Source organism: Stenella coeruleoalba (genome assembly GCF_951394435.1).
Source record: "Stenella coeruleoalba genome assembly, chromosome: 2".
Taxonomy (NCBI): Eukaryota; Metazoa; Chordata; class Mammalia; order Artiodactyla; family Delphinidae; genus Stenella; species Stenella coeruleoalba.
The window spans coordinates 74036926-74058311 of record NC_137147.1 but is presented as its reverse complement, the minus strand read 5'-3'; the positions used below and the strand labels follow the sequence as shown (position 1 = coordinate 74058311).

Genomic DNA, 21386 nt, shown 5'->3' with positions numbered 1-21386 from the left:
CTTTAACAAATGCTCACATAGTTAGCAAACCATGGGGCTTGTCTTTTTTTCATAAATAGTAGATTATTAAAAACCCAGTGATATTATGCCAGTGAAGAGCCACATTTCCATTTATTCTTTTCCCATTTCCAACCCCTTCAATTGTTACTCTGCTTTTTCTCTTCATATCCTACTCTCTCCACTGTGTTCACTACCCCCATCCCATTTATAGATCTGCTTAAGCCTGTAACGTCTCTTCTTTCTTTCATTCCTTCATCTATTCATCCCAAAAATATTGTTTGGGAGCTTCCCTGGAGGCACAGTGGTTGAGAGTCCGCCTGCCGATGCAGGGGACACGGGTTCGTGCCCCGGTCCAGGAAGATCCCACATGCTGCGGAGCGGCTGGGTCCGTGAGCCATGGCCGCTGAGCCTGCACGTCCGGAGCCTGTGCTCCGCAACGGGAAAGGGCACAACAGTGAGAGGCCCGCGTACTGCAAAAAAAAAAAAAATATATATATATATATATATATATATATATATATATATAGTTTGGTTGCGTGATATGCAACAGTCACTGACTAGCTGCTGGGCCATAAAAACGAATAAAATACAAAGGAAGTGGAAGGAAGGACAACATAGGTGATAGGGGACAGATGAGTAAAGACTCAGAGGTAAAAAAAGAGCATGGCATTACAGAAGACCTAGTTTTATTAGAGAGTGAGTATTGAATGAGACACTGCTGCTTCCAAGCAGTCAGGAACCTGCTAGAAGCTATTGCTCACACAGACCTCACAGCTCTGAATCAGCTGGGGAGCACCAGGGCCACTGTGAAAACTCACATACAAGAAGTTCATACATCCACTTACCAACACTGCCAGAAGAGAAAGGGGTAAATGCCTCGGGCTTCTCTTCTGCTTTCCACAGTTGCCAAGAGCCCCTCATTGGCAGAACATAAACTACAGCAAGAAGGCTGAAAGCAAAGGAGTCTGGGGAATCCTGTTCCCAGGTTTCCAGACTTTGTGATACAAAGGAGAGCACACAGTGTGTGGAAGAGGCACTGACTGCCCAGGGCACCCTTCCTCCAGGCCCTTATTCGTTCTTTCCTCCAGCATACAATGGGATGGATGCTGGATTCTGCATTTATTTCATTCAGTCTCCTATCACAGCTGCTTTGCTATTCCAACCAGGTTGTAACACTCTGAGAAGAAAGTCCACTTGTTTGAATCCTTTTTTTGAATCCCCTCAATGCCTGGCAAGCATATTGCTTCACACACAGAAGATACACAATAGATATATGCAAATAGCTGCAGTGTTGAAACTTGAATTCTGGCCTTCTGGCTCCCAATTCAGAGTTCCACCCAACATCACTCAGTCTTCCTTCATTAACAGGATGTCTTTTTTTTTTAATGGAAGTTAAGTATGTGTTTGAAATTGCTCAGTTCGGTTTTGCTTATCAGAGAAATTCCTCTAGAGTAAAAAGAACTGAATAGACTACAATGATTGAAAAGTTGTCAGCAGACACTGGGTCAGATTAGTGGAACATTGGTATCTATGAAGAGTAGTTTCAACTTTCCAGCGAGGTAATGATAAAAAAAAAAATGGGACTGAAGAAAACTGCGGCTGGACCCAACCAGCTATTTTTGCAGAATAGGTCAACTCAATCTCATCTGTTTCAAACTAATGGAGAAGCAAACAGATGGTCTCTCTACAGTTTTAGTAGTAAATAATAAGCTCATGATGTCGATAGGAGAACCAAGACAAGAAAGCTGATTAGATTTGTTATGGAATTTTTTTGTTAAGGATGAATCTGCAGCTTAAGATGATAATAACAATCACTCAAGTGCAAACTGATGTTGTTTGGTTTTCGTTTTTTTTATTTTTGCCCATGTTGGGTCTTCGTTGCTGCACGCCAGCTTTCTCTAGTTGCAGTCAGTGAGGGCTACTCTTAGTTGTGGTGCGCAGGCTTCTCATTGCCGTGGCTTCTCTTGTTGCGGAGCACAGGCTCTAGGCACGCGAGCTTCAGTAGTTGTGGCATGTGGGCTCAGTAGTTGTGGCTCCCGGGCTCTAGTTGTGGCACACGGGCTTAGTTCCTCCGTGGCATGTGGGATCTTCCCAGACCAGGGCTCGAACCCATGTCCCCTGCATTGGCAGGCGGATTCTTAACCACTGCGCCACCAGGGAAGCCCCCAAACTGATGTTTATTGGGTGCTTCTCATGTGCCAGGCACCACTCTAAAAATTGTGTATGATCTCACTTAAACCTCATGAGAACCCCATGTGGTACTTTTACAGATGAGAGAACTACAGCACAGAAAAGGTAACTGACATGCCTAAAGACACACATCTAGTAAGTAGTGTCATCAGGATACAAACCCAGGCGGTCTGAGATGATCCTCATGCTTAGCCACTGTTCTATACAGCCAGAAATGTGGCACCTGGGCAGTCATCACTCACTGTTAAAAATTCAGACAACTATGTCAGTAGCTGTTTGAGACTGTCAGTAATGACTATATCAAACAAATCATCGTACTTAACATTACTCTGACTCATGAATTCGCTAGTTGCTATTACCTGTTTACATATATGAACCAAAGTGTCTCATATATATAACTTTATAACATTAGATAAATGTCACTTAACTTTTCTGAGTTTTTTTCCAGATCATGCAACCCTTTTTCTTTCTAGTTTATTAGACAAAATGTGGAAGAGAGTCTGCCAAGGAATTCCAGAAGTTTACTAGCAAATGAACAGGCAACGGAAATGGTTAGATCAAGTTAGAGCTGAGCAGGATCACACGGTGCTCCTCTGCCCTCCAGAGGCCATTCTGACTCCAGCCTGGGTCAGGGGTCTGGGAGTCTGAAGCTGCTTGAGAGGTCTAGCCTGACCACAGGGCATCTGGGAAGGCCAAGTGGATGCCAAAACCATCCTAAAATGTGCATTCCACTTCAGAATAGATCTGAAAACCTATCTTCCATCCCCTCTCCAACCCAACACAGCCTTTCTATGGCAAGCTCACGCTCTGGGGCAGGAGCACTGATGGGAACCATTTTCACTATAAAACTAAGACTGGGGCTTCCCTGGTGGCGCAGTGGTTGAGAGTCCGCCTGCCAACGCAGGGGACACGGGTTCGTGTACCCGTCCGGGAAAATCCCACATGCCGCGGAGCGGCTGGGCCCGTGAGCCATGGCCGCTGAGCCTGCGCGTCGGAGCCTGTGCTCCGCAACGGGAGAGGCCACAACAGTGAGAGGCCCGCGTACCGAAAAAAAAAAAAAACAAAAAAAAACAAAACTAAGACTGAAGTTGAGCTCTATCCAAGGCCCAACTGGAATGGTGATTGTTTATCCTTCCCCACCTGCTCCTGCTGTTTCTCTTCCCCCTATTCTCATTAAATAATGCTTAATCCTACCAATATTAGTCACTTTAAGTCATTAAATAACCCAGCACCCTGGGATATTTTAAGGGGCCAAACTCTCAGTGGGTATCTATTCTTGAAGCAAGCTGAATTCTCACTAAGGAGCCAGATCAATAAAACGCTGGTCTAAGAGTCAAAATAGGAGGATGGCTCTTGCTTTCCCCTCTTCCCTGCCCTTCCTTGCCCAATCTTTGAAGGTGGCAGTGTGGCTGCCAAAAAGGCAGCCACAGGGAGAGAACAAACTAAGGCAGATGCTGGCCAAGGAAATGGCATCAGGGCTGAGACTGAGAAGTTGGCAGGACCAAGAAGAAGGCCAGCCAAGTAGGCAGTCTTTGTGGTTGGGAGATTGGTTACATACAGGAAGACTGAGAAATAAGTAAATATATGACAATGAGAGCCAGGCTTATCAGGGCCTGAGGAGGAATTTACACAAATGGAATGGAGGAAGACTAGAAAAAAAACGGAGGTATTGGATTGGAATTAGAGATTTTGGTGTGAACTCATACATGATGAAATAAATAGATGATAGATAGATAGGATAGATCATCAGTGGATGCCTGTGATACATAGTTATTATAAGCATACTAAACACCCAGATCTTGGTTTCTAAACACCATTCTCCACTAAAAGGAATCGGGGGGGGAGGGATACATTAGGAAATTGGGATTGACATATACATGCTACTAGATATAAAATAAATAACTAATAAGAACCTACTGTGTACTCAATACTCTGTAATGACCTATATGGGAATAGAATCTAAAAAAAAGTGGATATATGTATATGTATAACTGGTTCACTTAGCTGTACAGCTGAAACTAATACAACATTGTAAATCAACTATACACCAATAAAAATTAATTTAAAAATAAAAATAAACAAATAAAAGGAAACAGGGCTCCTTGAAGAAATGGCTGATTCCAGGACCGGGGCATAAAATGAGCTTGGAACATCCTGTTGTAGCAGAAAATAAGGAAGTGCTCAAAGAATACTTTGATATGTCCAAAGGACATGGGACTCAGCTTGAGAGGGTTCACACTAGCCAAAACTGGAACAATCGGGTGGGATAGGGAGGGTGGGAGGGAGGGAGACGCAAGAGGGAAGACGTATGGGAACATAGGTATATGTATAACTGATTCACTTTGTTATAAAGCAGAAACTAACACACCATTGTAAAGCAATTATACCCCAATAAAGATGTTAAAAAAAAAAAACTGGAACAATCTGATCATCATAATAATGTTATAATAATGATAGATCTTAATCCATTGACTAACATAGGAATCCATGAGTCCATACTGATATGAATAAATGAATGAAAGAATGACTGAATAAAAAAGAAGAGGGGACTTCCCTGGTGGTCCAGTGGTTAAGACTCTGTGCTCGCCATGCAGGGGTCCCGGGTTCAATCACTGGTCAGGGAACTGGGATCCCAAATACCAAAGAAAAAGAAAAAAAAAAAGGAAGGGACAATTGAATGTCATCTAGTAATGTAGAAGGAATGATGGACGTTAAAAATCACCATGTGGCAGCCACCATATTGGTGGCTGATTTAGGCAGGAGTCATCAATGGATACTAAGATTGGTGACTAAAGTTTGATGAGGAACAGGATATTGGGAGAGTCTTGGACTATCTCCCTACAAAACACTATTAAATTGCAAATGGGAAAATGATGACATCACAGTGGAGAAACTTGGCAGTATCAACTTAGCCAGGTGATCTTGGTTAACCTCATCAGCAATGGGACAGGTTGATATTGGATATCTCCCAATGTGAATCTCTAAGAAGAGCACAGCATCAGTTTGTTTGTTTGTTTGTTTTGGGGGGGTTGGGCGGTACTCCTGCCAAGAATGTATGGCCTGAGTCTGGATGTGAGGAAGCATCAGACAAACCCCAATCAACGGTACTAACAGAAACATGTATACTCTTTAAAACTGTCAACGGTCATGAAAGACATTAACATTAAGGAATATTAAGGAACTATTCTAGGTTATAGGAGATTAAAGAGACATGACAACTAAATGCAACATGATACTGGATTGGATTCTAGACCACAGAAGAGAGGAAGAGAATGGGATAGTTGTCAAAATTTTAACAGGGTCTATGGATTGAATAATAGTGTTGTATCAATGTTGATTTTCTGATTCTGGATGGTTATAGTATGATTATATATGAAAGTGCTCTTATTTGGGGGAAATGCACTGTGGTATTTAAGGGACGGGTCATTATGTTTGCAACTTGTTCTCAGAGAAAGAATCATCATATACATTAGAGGGAAAGAGAAATATGGTAAAATGTTAAAAATTAGGGAGTATAGGTAAAGAGAATATGGAAGTTTTGTGTACTGTTCTCGCAACTTTTCTCTCAGTTTGAAATTATCTCAAGATAATATATTTTTAAATGATATGCCATACTGACTAAAATTAAAAAGACGGATAATGCCTAGTGCTACCAAGGGTATGGAAGAATAGGAACTCTCATACATTGTTGTGGGCTTATAAACCGGTACAACTACTTTGGAAAACTGTAAGGCTGTCATAAATATACCCTATGACTCAGTAATTCTTCTCCTAGGTATACACCCCAGATGCTCACATATGTGCACTACACATATAAGAAGGTTTGGCCAGCACTGTTTGTAATAGTCAAAAACTAGAAAAAAAAAATCTCTATCGGTTATCAATTACTGCAAAACAAATTATGCCCAAAGTTAGCAGCTGATAACATAGACATTAACATCTCACAGATTCTTTGAGTCGGGAATCCAGTGTGGCTTAGCTCTTAGTCTGTCATGATGTTGCTGTCAAATTGTCAGCCATTGGACTGCAGTCATTTCAAGGTTTGCCTGGAGCTGGAGAATCTGCTTCCAAGCTCATTCATCTCTCACCATTTGGACCTCTCCAAAGGGTTGACTCATGACATGACACTGATTTCCCCCAGGTAAGCAAACTAAGAAAGAGAACCCACAATGGAAGCCACAGTCTTTTTGCAACCTAATCGCAGAAGGGAAAACCCATCACTTTTGCCGTATTCTATTCATTAGAGACTGGTCACTGGGTCCAGCTCACACTCAGGGAGAGAGGATTACACAATGCGATGAATAACAGGAGACAAGGATCACTAGGGGCTATCTTAGAGACTGTCTACTACACAACCCAAGTGTCCAACAATGTTAGAACAGGTAAATAAATTACGGTCTATTTAAATACAGTGCAATATTAAAGAATAAAAAAGAAATAAATGAATTACAGCTACTTGCATCAAGAAATGACTCTCACAGACAAAATGTTAGGAAAAAATAAACGCAAAAAATAATCATATGGTATGATTCTATTTACACAACGTTCAAAAAGAGGCAAAACTAAACCATGATAATAGAAGTCATATAGAGGTTGCCTTTGCAGTGGAAGGATGGAGTAATGACTAGGAAGGATGTTTCCAGAATGTCGGTAATATTTTAGATCCTAACCTGGATCACGATTACGCGGGGGGGTTCATTTCATAAAAAGGTATCGAGCTGTACACTTTTGGTGTCTGTGCTCTTCTGTATGCTTAGTATACTTCAATTAAAGATTTTACTTAAAAAAATTAATCCCCCAAAATTCAGAATTGGGTTTATTTGGTAACTTTTTATTTTGATATCATTTCAAGTTCATAGAAAAGTTGCAAGAATCATACAAAGCACTCCAATATACTCTTTCCCCAGATTCACCAAGTGTTTACATTTTGCCCCATTTGCTTTATCATTCTTTCTGTGTATGTGTACTCATTTTTTTCTGAACCATTTGAAATTAAGTTGCAAACATCGTACCTATTTGCCCCTAAATATTTCAATGGGCATTTCCTATGAACAAGCACATTCTCTTATATAATCACAATACAATTATCAAAATCAGGAAATTTAACTTTGATACAATACCATTGTCTAATCTACAGTCCCACGTAAAATTTCATCAATTGTTCCACAATGTCCTTCCTTTTTTTTTTAAGTGCAGTCTCCAATTCCAGGATTATATGTTACATTTAGCTGTCATGTGTCTTTATCCTCCTTTCATCTGGAACAGTTAATCAGTTTTTCATGTCCTTGACTTTTTTGAAGACTACAGGCCAGTTATTTGTAGACAATCCCTCAGTTTGCATTAGTCTGATGTCTCTTCATGATTAGATTCAGATTATGCATTTTTGGCAGGAATGCCAACTTGTCAATGCATCACATCAGAGGTACATGATGCTACTTGGTCTCCTTATTGGTAATATTAATTTTGGTTATTTGATTAAGTCAGTGTCTACCAGATTGTGCCACTGTAAAATTACTATTTTTCCCTGTGTAATCACTAGATAATCTTGAGACTATGTAAGTGTCATGTTCCTTAGCAAACTCCCCCACAAATTTTAGCTTCCTTTGATGATTCTTGCCTGAAGCAATTATTAATATGGTGGTTGCCAAATGGTGATTTTCTAATTCCATCATTCCTTCCTCATTTATCACATTTATTAGTTGGCATTCTGCTGGAAGGAGATTTTCCCTTCTTTACCTTCTATATATTTATTCATTCATTTGTGTACATCAGTATGGATTCATGGATTATTTTAGTTAGTGGATTACTATGTTATTATTAATTCTGAGGTTCTAACTGTTCTCAATTTGGCTAATAGGAGATCTAGGATAAATTTTTGACCTGACTTACTTATTACTAGCCAAGTGACCTTATACTCTGAAATTCCCTCATACTGAAATAAAAACAGAATGTGAATTTGGACTTCACAATGTACCCAGGTACAACAAATGTATAGGGGAAAGGCAGCACAACGTAAGAGAAGAGGGATAATTAGAGAAAGGCTATGAACCTTAAGTTGAGAAATCTCCCTAGATTTTATCTTTAAGTTTCAGTAATAAATGGCTAACTCAAAGTAAATGACAACAGCAGGGATGAATGTTAAGTCTCTATTAAAACCTGCCATGTTTGAAATCAGGAAGAAACAGTAGTTAAAGTTCACAGAGAAACAACTTCAGACTTCTTTTTTCTTCGCCGTAAAGGCTCCATTTTCCATCAACTCACCACGCACGGTTCCCTTCTCATTTGGCTGAAGGCTCCATGTTAAGTATCAACTAACAACAGTAAGAACTAGAAGTTCACCTATAACTTAGCACAATACAAAAAGAAATTGTTTATAAGACCAGGTTATTTTTTCTTATTCTTATCCATTCTCAATAGGATGATGACTTTTTAAGTAATCACTTTTTTTTTTTTTTTTTTTGTGGTACACGGGCCTCTCACTGTTGTGGCCTCTCCCGTTGCGGAGCACAGGCTCCGGACGCGCAGGCTCAGTGGCCATGGCTCATGTGACCAGCCGCTCCGCGGCATGTGGGATCTTCCTGGACCAGGGCACGAACCCACGTCCCCTGCATCGGCAGTCGGACTCTCAACCACTGCGCCACCAGGGAAGCCCAAGTAATCACTTTTTATTTATGGAGAGAAGATTCTTCTCAGACAAAAATGAACTCTATTTTCTACATCTTGAGTAACAAACATAAAATCTCCATGAGGCATTCTACTTTTCAAAATCTAGATTATGTTAAATAACTCCTACATTTAAGAAGAGAGAAAAGCCTGTCAAACAAAGTGGGGCTTTTTTCTTACATAGAACACTGAGTTGACAGCAAACACCTCCAGAACTCTGAAAACGTGACAAGTAAAATCAACACATATCATTAGGAAATAAAAAGTAAAAATCAGAAGAGAGAGCGTGACCACTGCTCAACAATGGAATTAATACATCTGAGATATTAGAAACTGAAAGATTGAAACTTAGAGGAATAAAGAGAATTGGAAAGGCAAGCTCTGCTCAGGGAAGACACTACATAGGGAGCATTAGTCTCCTATAAGATTGGTTACTTTAACCAGCCTTGGACACAATCAAATATCTAGACCTTCCAAGTGAGGAAGCTTTTAACATCATTGGACAACATCCTACAAAGCCTATTTGAGCAGCCATCAGCTTTTGGTAACGCCCACTATTCCTTCCTGACCCCTTCAAACTGCAACAGATATGTTGGAACTTAGGCTCAGTACATTTAGTCATCTAAACTGTTTTGAAAATGTTAGAGCAAAAAGATGAGAAGAAAATCATATGTTGTGCTATGAAAATCAAGAGAAGAGAGTGTTAGAAAAAAGGGGGATCAACAGTGTCAAATGCCACAGAGAAGCTAAGACAGGGAGGGCTGAGAAAAACCCACTGTGCCTTGTGACTAGGAAGCCAGGACTGCCTTTCGGTGACCAGTCTGAATGACAGGGACAGAGGCCGAAGCAGCAGCAGGAGTCAAGCGAGCAGAACTAGGAGTGACTGTGCATTGGGAATGGAGGTTCATTCTTAAACCTGTTAGCACAAGTTCCTGTGCCTGACGCACAGTGAGGCCAAACAAACAGAAACATTAAAGTTTGGAGCAGAGAAAGGTTTACTGCAAGGCCATGCAAGGAGAAGCGTGGCTCATGCCCAAAAGAACCCCGAGCTCCCAGAAGGGTTTTGGCAAAGCATTTTGAAAAGCCAGGTGAGGGAGGACGGTTGCAGGGTACGGTTGCAGGTTGCAGGGCATGTGATCGACTCATGCACAGTTCTGTGACTGGCTGATGGTGAGGGAACAGGGCGGTGTCACAGGGGTTAACATTATTAGTCCTTAGGCGCCAGGAGGGCTGGGGCTATGTGCTAAAGGTCATCAAGTAGTTAACATCTTCCATTTGAGGGGGGGGGGGTTCACATCTGTAAAACAACTCAGGAAATGTGCATCAAATACTGTTATCTAGGTACTTCAGAGATAAGCTAAACATTGGATATGGGGGAAGGGCCTGTCTGGGGAAGGTCCCATAGGCTCCTGCTCCATTATAAACCTACAACAATAAAAGGGTTAGAAAAATAGGCTAAGAGTTGCATCAAGGTCAAACAAAGGTGTGTGTGTGTGTGTGTGTGTGTGTTCCAGCACAGAGAAAAAAGATTATGTCTACAGGCCAAGGAGAGAAGAGGAAATTAAAGGTGCTTAAGCTAGACAAAAAGAAGATATTTAAGGGAGAAATCTTTGATTCTAGCTGTTATAGCACCCACAAGGATGAAGAGGGAGAAGACAAAGAGGATTGAGAACACAAGGATAGTTCAAACTTAAAAAGAGGAAGTTCAGGGCTTCCCTGGTGGTGCAGTGGTTGAGAGTCCGCCTGCCGATGCAGGGGACACGGGTTCGTGCCCCGGTCTGGGAGGATCCCACATGCTGTGGAGCGGCTGGGCCCGTGAGCCATGGCCGCTGAACCTGCAAGTCTGGAGCCTGTGCTCCGCATCAGGAGAGGCCACAACAGTGAGAGGCCCGTGTACCGCAAAAAAAAAAAAAAAAAGAGGAAGTTCAGTTCTTCTAAGATGGGGAGAAAGAAACAGAGTTATTTTGGAATGGATTAAAAGGCTCACCTCACATGGTTCTTTTCTTTGTTAGGAAAGTAGGAGGTAAGGGCCCCTGTCAAAAGAGAAGAAGGTATATGTACTGAGGGGCAACCAGAGGGAACCAAAGGAGAGAAAAGGCTTAGAACAACTGTCAGCAGTAAACTACACACATAACAGACACCTGACACAAAGTAGGCACACAGTGGATGTTTGAATGAGTTGTCAGGAACAAGACAAGGATGTCCACTCTCATCACTCTTATTCAACATAGTTTTGGAAGTCCTAGCCACAGCAATCAGAGAAGAAAAAGAAATAAAAGGAATACAAATTGGAAAAGAAGAAGTAAAAAGGTCACTGTTTGCCAATGACACGATACTATACGTAGAAAATCCTAAAGATGCCACCAGAAAACTACTAGAACTAATCAGTGAATTTGGTAAGGGTGCAGGATACAAAATTAAGGCACAGAAATCTCTGGCATTCCTATACACCAACAATGAAAAATCAGAAAGAGAATTAAGGAAACACTCCCATTTACCATTGCAACAAAAAGAATAAAATACCTAGGAATAAACCACCTAAGGAGGCAAAAGACTTGTACTCAGAAAACTATAAAACACTGATGAAAGAAATCAAAGATGACATAAACAGATGGAGAAATATACCATGTTCTTGGATTGGAAGAATCAATATTGTGAAAATGACTATACTACCCAAAGCAATCTACAGATTCATTGCAATACCTATCAAATTACCAATGGCATTCTTCACAGAATTAGAACAAAAAATCTTACAATTCGTATGGAAACCCAAAAGACCCCAAATATCCAAAGCAATCTTGAGAAAGAAAAACAGAGTTGGAGGAATCAGGCTCCCCGACTTCAAACTATACTACAAAGCTACAGTAATCAAGACAGTATGGTACTGGCACAAAAACAGAAATATAGATCAATGGTACAGGGTAGAATGCCCAGAGATAAACCCACACACATATGGGCACCTAATTTATGACAAAGGAGGCAAGAACATACAAAGGAGAAAAGACAGCCCCTCCAATAATTGATGTTGGGAAAACTGGACAGCTACATGTAAAAGAATGAAATTAGAACACTACCTAACACCATACACAAAAATAAACTCCAAATGGAGACCTCCCTGGTGGTGCAGTGGTTAAGAATCCGCCTGCCAATGCAGGGGACACAGGTTCGATCCCTGGTCCTGGAAGATCCCACATGCTGCAGAACAACTAAGCCTGTGCGCCACAAATATTGAGCCTGTGCTCTAGAGCCCGTGAACCACAACTACTGAGCCTATGTATTGCAACTACTGAAGCCTGTGCGCCTAGAGCCCATGCTCCCCAACAAGAGAAGCCACAGTGATAAGAAGCCCACGCACTGCAACGAAGTGTAGCCCCCACTCACAGCAGCTAGAGAAAGCCCGCACACAGCAACGAAGACCCAATGCAGCCAAAAATAAATAACAAAAAACAAAAAAACTCCAAATGGATTAAAGACTTAAATGTAATACCAGACACTATAAACTTTTAGAGGAAAACATAGGAAAAACCCTCTTTGACATAAACCACAGCAAGATCTTTTTTGACCCACCTCCTAGAGTAACAGAAACAAAAACAAAAATAAACAAATGGAACTTAATTAAACTTAAAAGCTTTGCACAGCAAAGGACACCAAAAACAAAACAAAATGACAACCCTCAGAATGGGAGAAAATATTTGCAAATGAAATAACAGACAAAGGATTAATCTCCAAAATATACAAACAGCTCATGGAGCTCAATATCAAAAAAACAAACAATCCAGTTAAAAAATGGGCGGAAGACCTAAATAGACATTTCACCAAGGAAGACATACAGATGGCCAAGAGGCACATGAAAAGATGCTCAACATCACTATTAGAGAAATGCAAATCAAAACTACAGTGAGGTATCACCTCACGATGGTCGGAATGGCCATTATCAAAAAAGCTAGAAACAATAAATGCTGGAAAGGGTGTGGTGAAAAGGGAACCCTCCTACTCTGTTGGTGGGAATGTAAATTGATACCACCACTATGGAAAACAGTATGGAGGTTTAAAAAAAGCTAAAAATAATTTTTAAAAAAGCTAAAAATAGAACTACCATATGACCCAGCAATCCCACTACTGGTCATATACCCTGAGAAAACCATAATTTGAAAAGAGACATGCACCACAGTGTTCACTGCAGCACTATTTACAATAGCCAGGACATGGAACCAACCTAAATGTCCATCGATAGATGAATGGATAATGAAGATATGGCGCATATATACAATGGAATATTACTCAGCATAAAGAAAAACAAAATTGAGTTATTTGTAGTGAGGTGGATGGACCTAGAGTCTGTCATACAGAGTGAAGTTAAGTCAGAAAGAGAAAAACAAATACCATATGCTAATACATATATATGGAATCTAAAACAAATTGTACTGATGAACCCAGCTGCAGGGCAGGAATAAAGAGGTAGACATAGAGAAAGGACTTGATGACATGCGGTGGGAGGGCAAAGCTGCAGCGAAGTGAGAGTAGCATTGACATATATACACTACCAAATGTAAAATAGTTGGCTGGTGGGAAGCAGCAGCATAGGATAGGGAGGATGGGAGGGAGGCTGAAAAGGGAGGGGATATGGGACATGTGTATGCATATGGCCGATTCGATTTGTTGTGCAACAGAAACTAACACGGTATTGTGAAGGAATTATACTCCAATAAAGACCTATTACAGGGACTTCCCTGGTGGCACAGTGGTTAAGAATCCGCCTGCCATGGGCTTCCCTGGTGGCGCAGTGGTTGAGAGTCCGCCTGCCAATGCAGGGGACACGGGTTCGAGCCCTGGTCTGGGAAGATCCCACATGCCACGGAGCAACTGAGCCCGTGCGCCACAACTACTGAGCCCACGTGCCACAACTACTGAAGCCCACGTGCCTAGAGCCCGTGCTTCACACAAGACAAGCCACCGCAATGAGAAACCCGAGCACCGCAACGAAGAGTAGCCCCCGCTGGCTGCAACTAGAGAAAAGCCCGCACTTAGCAACAAAGACACAACGCAGCCAAAAATAAATAAGTAAATAAATTTATTTTTTAAAAAAAGACCTATTACAAAAAAAAAATTCTCATAATTTTTATAATGTTCTGCAGTACCACTATGGTATTGTTAGCAGACTGGCAAAACCAAAAGATAAAAGAGGAAAGATAAGTCACTGCCTTCAATGTGACCTGGGGGCTTTCCCCAAAGGTCTTAGGGGAAAAAAAGTAAGAGCTCCAGGGTTCCTAGGCTTTGATTTGTCACAATAGCCCCAATATTGGGATAGACTTGGAAACACAGGTTGGGTAAGAAGTTAACTGTACAAAAAAACAAAAGTCTTGGTATGAGCTTCATTTATCAATGCTTTATCATAAAATCATCATTATATGTTCAAGTTTGTGATTTTTTTTTTAATTTTGCTACTTTTTCTTTGTGAGTATATGCAAGACCATGGTCAACCATCTGCTCTTGGCTCGCCACACCGCTCACCCAGAGAATTCAAGTAGTCTTACAGTTTCCATCATCACATCAGTGCTGACAATGACAAATGTTTTCAGTTTCCTATCTCTCCCACAAACTCCAGGGTCATTTTTCCATCTAGGTACAAGATATTTCTACATGAATATCCCACTGTCATTGCAAATTCAGATATCCAAAACTAAACCCACACCTTCCCCAAATCCAGCTCCACTACTGTAAAAATCAGAGTCTAGTCAAGAGACAGAAACTACACCAGGTATTTGAACAGAGAGAACTGAATATAAAAAATTAAGTTAGGCCTGTTTTTTTTTTTTAAGTTAGGTCTTAATTCAAAACAGAAACAGACTCACAAACATAGAAAACAAACTTATGATTACCAAAGGTGAAAGGAGGGAGAGGGATAAATTAGGAGTTTGAGATTAACAGATATGCACAACTATATACAAAATAGATAACCAACAAGGACCTACTGTATAGCACAGGGAACTATATTCAATATCTTGTAATAACCTATAATAGAATGAATCTGAAAAAGAATATATATATATACATACATAGATATAACTGAATTACTTTGCTGTCTACCTGAAACTATCACAACACTGTAAATCAACTATATTTCAATTTAAAAAAAGAAAAAAATAATTTAGGTATCATTGTTATTTCACCTGTTCTCCCACCATTAGCCACCATATATCTTTCTATTCTACTCACACTTGCCCCATTTTGTGTTTCTCATATTTTCAATATTATACCAATCATATTTTTAAATAGTGCTATAAGGTGAATCGTGCCTCCCCAAAGTTTATATGTTGAAATTCTAACCCCCATTATTTCAGAATGTAACTGTATTTGGAGACAAGGTCTTCAAAGAGGCAATTAAGCAAAAATGAGGTCTTTAGGATGGGCCTTAATCCAATGTGACCATTGTCTTTATAAGTAGAGGAAATTTGGACCCAAAGGGAGACACCAGAAACATGTGCGGACAAAAGGACAACCATGTAAAGACAGAGAGAAGGTTGCCATCTACAAGCCAAGGAGAAAGGCCTCAGAAGAAACCAAATCTGCTGACACCTTGATCTTGGACTTCTAGCCTCCCAAATTATGAGAAAATTAATTTGTTGTTTAAGTGCCTAGTATATTGTTACAGCAGCCCCAGTAAGCTAATACAGATAGTATCTAGGAATATAAACAAAATATATAATCATTGCTAGAAGTGTTAAAACTACAGAAAAATGTAAAGATGGAAATAAAAATCACCCATAATGACATCACCTTGAGATTATCCTCATATAAGATGTTTGGTGTATTTTCTTTCAGGCTTTTTTCCTAAGACATGCATTTTTTTTCCACAAAATTAACAGAATAATGTACTTATAGTTTTGCATTCTGCTTCTTTTACATAATTATATACATTTTTTACTAAGTCATAAACATTTTGCCAACTTGTTATAATTAAAAATACATTTTGAAATGAACACACATTCTGTTGAATGAATGCAGCCTAAGTCATTTGCATTTCCCTATTGGTTAAAATGTAGATGGTTTCCAATTTCTGTCATTTTAAATAACACTGTAATGATCATCTTTGAATATGGTATTTTTTACTATTTTCTTAGGAGAAACTCTTAAACAAAATAGAGATTGTTTCAAGTTTTTACCAACTTAAATAGCACTGTAATTAACATCTATGAATATAACTGGTTAATTTCTTAGGATAAAGTCTTTGTAAAGGAATAACAGGGTTAACTCCATTACAGACCAGTCTTCATACTATCCTCCACAGGCCTGTTGTTTTACTCCCTCTGCCTGGAAGCACCAGCCAAAATCTCATCCACTCTCCTCTTTCATGAATTTTCCGTGACTGTTGTGGCCCATATTAACTTTGAACTCACAGTTAATATGTATTTTGTTACCTAACACTTCATTATATACTCTCTTTAAAACACTTTAAACGGGAACTTCCCTGGTGACACAGTGGTTAAGAATCCACCTGCCAATGCACGGGACACAGGTTCAAGCCCTGGTCTGGGAAGATCCCACAAGCCACAGAGCAACTAAGCCCACATGCCACAGCTACTGAGCCCACATGCCACAACTACTGAAGCCTGCACGCCTGAGCCCACGCTCCACAACAAGAGAAGCCACTGCAATAAGGAGCTCGCACACCGCAAAGAAGAGTAGCCCCCGCTCCCCGCAACTAGAGAAAGCCCGTGCACGGCAACAAAGACCCAATGCAGCCAAAAATAAATAAATAAAATAGATACAACATTAAAGAAATAAAAAATGTTTTTAAAACATTGAGCAAAGGACTTGAATAAACATTTTTCCAAAGAAGACATACAAATGACCAACAGGTACATGAAGAGGTGCTCAATATCAATAATCATCAAAGAAATGCAAATCAAACCATAATGAGATTATCACCTCACACCCGTTAGAATGGCTGTTATCAAAAAGACAAGACATAAAAAAAAAAAAAGACAAGACATAACAAATGCTGATGAGGATATGGAAAAAAAAGGAACGCCTGTATTCTGCTGGTGGAAATGTAAATTGGTACAGCCACTTTGGAAAACAGTATGGAGGTTCCTCAAAATCTTGAAAATAGAACTACTATATCCAGCAATCCCACTCCTGGTATTTATCCAAAGGAAATGATATCTCTATCCCAGAGAGATATCTGCACTTCTATGTTCTCTGCAGCATTATTTACAACAAGCAAAACACTGAAACAAGTGTCCACTGACAGATGAATGGATAAAGAAAACATGATATTATATATATATATATATATATATACATAAATATATATATATAATGGAATAGTATTTAACCATAAAAAAGGAGGAAATCTTGTCATCTGCAACAACATGGATGAACACTGAGGGCATTATGCTAAGAGAAACAAGTCAAACATAAAAAGACAAATATGTACGATCTCCCTTGTATGTTATAATCTTTAAAAAGCTGAACTCATGGAAATAGAGAGTAGATTGGTTGTTGCCAGGGGCAAGGGATGGGGGGGAATAGGTGAAAGTGGTCAAATGGTACAAACTTTCAGTTATAGGGTGAATAAGTTCTGGGGATCTAATTACAGAACGGTGACTATAGTTAACAATACTGTATTATATACTTGAAAGCTGCTAAATGAGTAGATCTTAAAAGTTCTTACCACAAAGAAAAAAAACAAAACATAGCTATGTGAGGTGATGGATGTGTTAACCAACCTTACTGTGATAACAATTTTGCAATATATACATATATCAAATCAGCACATTGTACACCTTAAACATATGTGTTATACGGCAATTGAATCTCAATAACACGGGGTGGGGGAGATTTTTCTCTTTATCACTGGTTTTCAACCATTTAATCATGATGTGGCTTGGTATGATTTTGTATTTATCCTACTTGTGGTCTGTTGGATCTGTGAATTTATAATTTTTATCATTTTTTAAAACTTTTAACCATTATTTCTTCAAATGTTTCCTCTGTCCCTCTCCCCTTGTCCCAGGACTCCAACTATATGTATAATATACCACTTACGATTATCCCACAAGTCACCGAGACTCTGTTTAATTTTTTAGCCTTTTATTTTCCCTGTGCTTTAGTTTGCATGGTTTCTGTTGCTAGGTCTTCAAGTTCACTGATCTGTTCTTCTGCATTGTCTAATATGTTGTTAAGCCCAGCCAGTGAATTGTTCATTTTCTGAATATTGTATTTTCCAACTCTATAAGTTTCACCTAGTTTTTTTCATATCTATTTCTCTCCTCATTATGTTAACTTTTTCCCTTAAATCATTGAGCATAGTTACAGTAGCTTTTTAAACATAATTTTGTGCTAATTCATCATCTCTGTTATTTCTGGGTCTGTTTATATTGACTTTGCTCCTACTGATTTTTTTACTTCTTTGCATGCCTAGTAATTTTTAATTGGATGTTGAACAATGTGAATATTATACTGTTGAGTGTCTAGATTGTATTGTATTCCTTTAAAGGATGTTCAATTTTGTTTGGAAGTTATGTGTAGATCAGTACCACCTCCACATACTATCATATTGGGGAATTGACCCTCAACATTGGAATTTTGGACACAAGCATTCAATTCCTAGCAGAAGAGAAGAAAAAACTGAGCTCATTGTAGCCATCTGCTATTTTGGTTTTATCCTTCGTCTTCCTCTGCCTGAAACCTGAAGCTCTATGCCAGTTTTTATCAATCTTTCCATTTCCCAATCCTACTAACAACTACACATGAGTGCATACACACACACACACACACACACACACACACACATTACGTGCATACACAGCCAAGTCACAGCAATTGCTCTTTTTAAACTAGAGTGACCACCTACATCATGGCTTTCTTAATTTATGATCCTTTAATTTGTGATCCTAATGAAAGCCAGCCAGTCACTTTCAAAAACCTAATATGCCTAATGAGAATTAAAATCAGGTGCAAATCTCTTGTTCACAACAGGTTTGCCACCAGGACATAGGTCTCGTGAAAGCCATCACTAAATCTAAGCCAAAATGGGAAAGGAAAATATTCATATCAACACCATTGTTGGGACTTCCCTGGTGGCGCAGTGGTTAAGAATCCACCTGCCAATGCAGGGGACACAGGTTCAAGCCCTGGCCCGGGAAGATGCCACATGCCGCAGAGCAACTAAGCCCAAGAGTTACAACTACTAAGCCTGAGCTCTAGAGCCTGCGTGCCACAACTACTGAGCCCACGTGCCACAACTACTGAAGCCCACATGCCTAGAGCCCGTGCTCTGCAACAAGAGAAGCCACTGCAATGAGAAGCCCGCGCACCAAAACGAAGAGTAGCCCCCACGCACAGCATTGAAGACCCAACGCAGCCAAAAATAAAAATAAATAATAAAATTTAAAAAAACAGAAAAGCTTAATGAGGGGGAAAAAGTACAAAAGATAGGAGGCTTGTTCCCTGCCTCTGGAAATGTACCATCTAAAAGGAAAAATAGGACCAATTCCCATGAAAAGGCAATAAAAACACACAGAAATATCAGAAATAAGTGCGAACTAATATAAGCAGACCTCAGTTAGCTTTAGTGGTAAGGAAATGCTCTTTTCCCAAGCACAAAAACCTATTCACATAACATTAAAATTTATTTCAGTTATCTACTGCCAGACAACAAAGTACTCCAAAATTCAGTGGCTTAAAACCACAATCATTTTACTTGCTTGTATTTTGCAACTTGGGCAGAGCTAAGCAGAGAAAACAGCCTATCTCTGCTCCACATAGAGTCACCCAAAGTAACTACAGTAGAGGCTGAAGAATCCACTTCCATGATGGCCTTCTTCACATGGCTGGAGAGCTGGTGGTGACTGTTGGCTGGGAGCTCAACAGGAGCTGTTAGCCAAGGCCTCAGTGCTCCTCCGTGTGGTTAGGTTGGGCTTTTCACAGCATGGAAGTCTGAGAAGTCAAACTTCCAACACAGTGGCATCTCCCTGAATGCAAAAGTATTGTCTTCTTAAGGCATAGGCCTAAAATGAATTCTAAGGATTAAAGCAAGTCATAGGCCAGCCCAGATTCAAGAGGAGGGAACTATCAGGGGTGCAAAACTGAGAGGAATGATTCATTTGGGGCCACCAAAGTAACAGTCTACCATATGATAGGTTGTTTGGTTTTTGGTTTTTTTGCCAAGTGTTCTGTAGCTGTATATTTGTCATTACTTCTAACTGTATTGATTTTTCAAAGTAATCTTTAAAAAGCTTGTTTACAATGGTGTCCAATATATGTGATTAATAGGTCATACCCCTAATTACCACTAAATCTCTATTATATTTCTTTGCCTTCTGTTTTTACCATTCCTGTCCGGTACATTTATAACCAGCCCAAACTAGCAGTGATTGAAATCGTTTCAAGCTATTGTATCTTTCCCAAACTATACTTTGCTATTTCAAAAGCATTCTGTAGTTTGAGTCTTCATAGGGGTTCAAACATACTCAACTCCCACCTTTCTTACTTCTTTTTTCTTTGGAGGAGGGGAACTTCACCTCATGTATCTCTAGAAATGCTATCAGTTTCAAGAACCCAAGCAACAGAGACCTACCAGTCTAGACAAAATGACCTTCAATTATCTTACACAACAAAATCTGGAGATAGGTGTTTCCAAGCCTGCTGCAGCAGCTCAATGACATCATCAAGTATTCAGGGGTTTTCTATCTTTCCATACAACCATCTTCAGCATGTTAGCTTTTTTTTTTTAACTTCTTATTTTATATTGGAGTATAGTTGATTAACAATATTTTTAGTTTCAGGTGTACAGCAAAGTGATTCAGTTATACATATACATTATACATGTATCTATTCTTTTTCAAATTCTTTTCCTATTTAGGCTGTTACATAATACTGAGCAGAATTCCCTGTGCTATACAAGTAGGTCTTTGTTGATTATCCATTTTAAATATAGCAGTGCGTACACGTCAATCTCAAACTCCCTAATGATCCACCTTTCATCTTTAAAGATTTGTCCCCTCAATGTCACAAGATGCTCCTCAACCAACCCCTAAGGAAAGGGAAGGGGAAAGATGGAGCCTCCTCTTGAAGCTTTGTCTTTTTATCTGGAAGGAAAATACTTCCTAGAAGCTGCCTTCCCTCAATTCCTGTCAAACTCCAGACCACTCTCAAATTTCACTGGATCTGCGATTACACTATTATCTAGCAACAAGAATCGAACATCACTGGCCAGGACAACCCCACACCAAGGACAGCCAAGGTCGTCTAGAGGGTACCTTTTAGTTTAACAAGTCGCAGGAGAATCACGGATTTTAAAGACAAAGAAAACTTCCCAAGTTTATGCAGCCACTAACGAACGCCGGTGGTGATACGGCTCTGAACTTCAATCTCCCGAAAACACTCTCTGCGCGATCTTGTTAAGGTGGCCCTTTGCAGCTTCTTACCCACTTCAAATATGGTCGTCAAGCTCCAGTCTCTTTTACCTCCTGAGCGTGGCGACAGCTCTGGCTTCATGCCCATTTCCAAAAGGGCCTCCTCCCGCG

General features: G+C 39.9%; 1 long non-coding RNA gene across 2 annotated transcripts in view; it reads right to left on the bottom strand.

Annotated features, from left to right (window-relative positions):
- LOC307181683 overlaps window positions 1-21232 on the bottom strand; it is a 93229-nt gene extending 71997 nt beyond the window's left edge. Inside the window, exons 1-2 of one of the 2 annotated variants that reach the window (XR_013827006.1) lie at window positions 21120-21209; window positions 2352-2431 (exon numbers count right to left, since the gene is read on the bottom strand). This is a non-coding gene — a long non-coding RNA (uncharacterized lncRNA). Of the gene's footprint in view, window positions 1-2351; window positions 2432-21119 lie in introns of both variants that reach the window. The other variant, XR_013827005.1, reaches the window with a different exon arrangement.
- Window positions 21233-21386: the final 154 nt, after the last annotated feature.